This window comes from Triticum urartu, unplaced genomic scaffold, assembly GCF_003073215.2.
Source record: "Triticum urartu cultivar G1812 unplaced genomic scaffold, Tu2.1 TuUngrouped_contig_6248, whole genome shotgun sequence".
Lineage (NCBI taxonomy): Eukaryota > Viridiplantae > Streptophyta > Magnoliopsida > Poales > Poaceae > Triticum > Triticum urartu.
In genome coordinates, this window is record NW_024116993.1 from 2,502 (window position 1) to 7,501 (window position 5,000).

General features: G+C 43.7%; 1 pseudogene; it reads left to right on the plus strand.

The window, feature by feature from the left end:
- The first annotated feature begins 317 nt into the window (after positions 1-317).
- LOC125530340 lies at positions 318-1,370 on the plus strand (annotated as a pseudogene).
- Positions 1,371-5,000: the final 3,630 nt, after the last annotated feature.

Consider the following 5,000-nt stretch of genomic DNA (forward strand, 5'->3'; position numbering starts at 1 on the left):
ATTGAAAGGCTTAATTCTCGATTCAGGGTCACATGGAAAATCATTAGTGCTGCATGCATTGCATCGGCAGGTGAAAAGGTTCCCTAGTCATTTGCAGTGCAGTGGAAGGTAAACGAGTAGTAGTAAATGGCAGGCAGCAAATGTGCGCAGGCGCTCAAATCTAAATGGAGATGCGAACAGGCCACTGTTTTCGTTTGGCTGAATGTGAAATGAAGGGATCCAACTTCCCAAGTCCTTTCTATATATATATTGATCGAGCGAAATTCTTATCTCATCAGTCTTCCATCCTACTCCAATCCACCAATCCCGCCTCTAGAATGGCAGAGCAGTGCAAGATCTCTGCTGCCATTGTAGTTGAGGAGAAGTCGTGTGTGCTCAAGGTGGATGGATACTCAAGAACCAAAGCCCTAATCAAGAACGGCGAGTTGATGACTTCTCCACCTTTCAGTGTTGGAGGCCACGACTGGGCCGTGGAATACTGCCCAAATGGTTTCGCTACGAATTGTGCTGATTCCATATCTCTTTATCTTCTTCTTCAATCTGCTGGTGCCGAAGATGTGAAGGCGAAATTCACGCTCAGTGTACTTGACAAGAATGGAGAACCAGTGCCTTCATAGAGCCATGCCAACCCTATGCGTACCTTCTCAAAAGGTTCACCCTGGAGCTACCCAGTCCTGATCAAGAAGGCTGATCTGGAGGCATCGGTGCATCTAAGAGACGACTGTCTCACCATCAGGTGTGATGTCACCGTCATCCATGACAAAGACACAAGGGTTCCTCCAAGCGACCTGCACTGGCATCTCGGCGATCTGCTCAAGAACAAGGATGCAGCGGACCTCATCTTTCAAGTCAACGGACAGACATTCTCTGCTCACAGGTGTGTCCTCGCTGCTCGCTCATCCGTCTTCAGAGCGGAGCTCCTCGGTGCCATGAAGGAGAGTTCTACAGCTACTCCTATTGAAATCTGTGACATGGAACCAGATGTATTCAATTCCTTGCTCCACTACATATACACCGATTCAGTCCCTCCGATGCTTGATGTGGTGATGGCTGGCCATCTTCTAGTGGCGGCCGACAGGTACAATATTGTCAGGCTAAAGCAGATATGCGAGGAGAAACTGTGCAATCACATTGATTCCAACATGATGGCAACTAATTTGGCTCTAGCAGAGCAGCATGGTTTCTGTCATCTCAAAGAAGCTTGTTTGCAATTCCTTGCCTCCCCATCCAATTTGGAGGCAATGATTGCAAGTGAGGGTTACGAGCATCTTAAGTCCAGCTGCCCGTCTGTTCTCAAGGAGCTCATAGCAAGAATCCTGCCGGCTGAACTGAAAGCGGCAAAGGATATCATCATGGCAATGTGGAGGTAATGCCTACAGTACTATCATCATGTAGACATCCTAATTTTAGTAGTACTCCATGTATGGCTGCATGTATGTTTCGAAACAAAAATGCTACTTATCAATCGTATTCAATCTACTCATGTGAGTAGAATGGCTATCATTTTCCTTTCTTGCTAGATAAAAGAAAGCATTATTGAGACTTATCCATTGTGTATTTATTTAATCATTAAGTCTGATTGCTGTTATCTTCCTCTATTCTTCTCGTGCAAGTGATCTTTTGTAACAACCCCAATGTATGCAGCCGGGATAAGCCCCGCAATATAACTACAATCATGTGGCCCTGTACGATGGCGAGACGCTTCTGCCAATTTTACACATTGTGTATTAGTTTACTTATTGATGAGTCGATTACTTCATGCATGCCGTTCTTGCTTTGTATCGTCACTGCCACGGCGCCGCCCTGTTTTGTATCGACCGACTACAACGGTAGTTTGCACATGTCCTTGATACATTATAACATTAGATGCTTGTGTTGCTTCATTCTGTCCGGATATTAGCAGAGAATAGTTGCTGCAGTGGTTGCATGGCTTTTCATTGATTGTCAGCTCCTGAACCACTCCAAGGCAGACTGACGGAGTGTGATAGCTTCAGCTGTATTGGCATCAAGAACCTGATTCAGGGGGCAATTAGAATGTGAGGCCCCTGATAGGTTGCACAGGAGAACTGAGGTAGGATTGGGGAAATTGGGGAAGAACAGAGAAAGGAGAAGAGCGGACAGAGAAACAGAGAGGGAGATGCAGACATTTTTATTCTTCTTCGATAAACAACAACCAAGCAGTATACACCAGGTTTAAGCACTGGACCCATTCATCGCACAGTCCGCACACCACAGTGGATTGGGTCCAACAATCCCACACTCATCGTTCATCATCATCTCTGATATATTCAGAGTAGCTAGAGGACTTGACACCGAAGCAGCACCAAAATCATGGACGATGGCACCGCATGATCCTTATTATTCCTGAACTGTCTGCATGGGAGTAACCAGCATAAACATTCAGTAAAAGCATACCATGGGGTGGTTTCCTCTGACCACTACGCCTCGGAGGTGTTGGTTTGTTGCCAAGGTGTTGATGGCCACCATCGATTTGGAAGGGTTCTGCACACGCTCGCCATTCCTTTTCTGCCACCTCTCCCACCATATGCACCAACAGGCTGTAGTGACAAAATTCTGAAATGTACAGTAACTATGTACTGCTCCTGCCATTTTGGATCAGAGGAGAAATTCAAGTACACTGGAGCCAGTCACCCAGGGGTACCATTTATCATCTTTTCGATGCCAAGTTCCTTGCAAAGTCCAAACACAGTTTGCCCTTTCACACGTAAAATGTACATGTCAAATATCTTCAGCATCCTTTCTGCAGACATGACATAACGCAGAGTTCATCATATGCCTGTTCGTGAGCATGCAAAACATGGAATTGTTCCATGTAGGCAGCGCCAGATAAAGATCTTCGCTTTCGTAGGTAATTTGAGTCTTCATAATAATTTCCACATAGGGTGCGCGAAGGAACTTCCCTGTACATTTGTGCACCACGATTTCTCACCATGTTGTTCCCACTCATTATGTTTTTGATTGTTTTTTGAGCTGGAAACTGTAGAACAACATAATGAAAAAAAATCAAATGTTTTCTGGGAAGAATTCTCTCCTAAGGGCTCCATTTTCATTGGTCACACAAGCAACGACACCCGATGAATAAATAAATAAATACGAAGGATAAAAATGAAAAATCCTTGTAGTGTTGCTAATGTATTTGGCAACTGGCTACATGGGATTGATCACAGGTTTAGAACCCTTCTCAGAGTGGGAGCGCTTACCGTTATTTGGTCGTTTTGGCTCTGTAGAAATGATAAGGTTTTTAACGATAAAAGTACTTCTCTTATGCAGGTTATCTACAGATGTACCGGGACTCTTCGTTTATGGTCCTCTCTACAACGTGTGGAGAATCAAGACCTGTTTATGGAGGTGTGTACACGATTGGAGGCTACGGCGAGGGATACTTTTACCCAACATGGGTGGCAGCATGATCTTAGGATTGGCCTCCCTCCGCTTTAGGCGTTATACGGATACTACATGTTTTCCTTGTATTTTGCCTTTTTTTCGAATGAGGGGATATTGTTTGGCTGTGTGCATCTTAACTATGCAGAGGCTGAGTGTAATGCTTAAATCTTTTAAGTAATAAAGCGCCCTTTTTCGAAAAAGATGCAACCCAATAGTCATTTTTTAGGGGGACAACCCAATAGTCAGAGGCCCAAGGAGAGATGAAGCCCACTCATGCTATCCATCATGGACCAGACATCAACACCTCCATGAACCAAGTGCGTAGACACAAGAAGACTAGAATAGCCTTACTTTCCTTTAATTTTAAGGGTAATTTAGACTTTCCAAGAGTTTACTCTTTTTCCCTTGCTTTTCCCATGGGTCAAGTGTTGGTGGTTATTTGTACAAGGTCCTAGGCCTATAAAAGGTACCCCGTGGGTCACAGGTAATCCATCTCTCATGTTAGGATAATGGAGCTCTCACTCAATGTGAGACCTAGACTCCCTTTGAGACGATCCTGCAGGCCTAGTGAATTTCCCTCCGGGGTGCAGGCTCGTAAAGGAAACATCCCAAGGAAAGCTTGCCCCGTGTCGACGATGGATTGGCATTTGGTTGAGTGTTCATCAATACTTGAGGTCCCTCAACGGGGTTATGCTTCACTCAGAAGAGTGTTGTCAAACCTGGTTATAAACACTTGTCCCACTCCCAAGTATACATTGACCCGTCGAACGGCCGTCGTATGTGATCCCTTGCGTGGTTGCCAATTGAGACCCTCGTTAGCATCGTAGCATGTCAATCTGATCACTGAAGAACGCCCGCCCCGTTCTCTATGTTGTTTTCTACTGCAAAAACATTGGCTTCGTCCGTGGGGATCGACTAACTAAAGTTGTGTCCCTTCCAACTTTTCGTGAAAAAACCCAATCGTCCATTCGAGAACAAGTCAAGATCACCTCCCTGTTGAAATGTAGTATGGGCTATAGACCCCATATAAAAATTTCAGAAAATCTCTAAAGGCCCATGTGGGTAACATGACCAGGTGGTAGGAAGTCGCGTCGTGTTTCATGAATGAGCCGAGCTGAGGTCAGACCTACGTCATGTGTGCGCTTAATTTTTGCCGGTCAGCTTAACAAATGTAGATGTCAGATTCTACAGTAGCTATTTCGCATAGCCGACCGACAGACTGAACCGAGATGTGTCGACCCATTTGTAGATAGAGACTATACTATAAAACCCAGTTTTGGGAACCGAGATGTTCACATTTCTAAAAATATTCGCAAATTTGAAAAATGTTCGTTTTTTTTGTTTTCAAACAATATTCAACAGTTGTAAGAATTTGCTTGAAAAAATGTTCAGTTCTTCAATTTCTTTAGAAAATTATTCACAAACCTTTGAAAAATGTCCCTGTCTAAAAATTTTGTGTTTTGAATTTTCTCTTAAATTTGTTAAAAAAGGTTGCCATTTTAAGAAAAAACATGTTTTGAAAAAATGTTCTCAAAATGTATTTTTTTGCATTTTCAGTTATTGTTCACATTTTTGAAAAAAATCGCAAACTATAT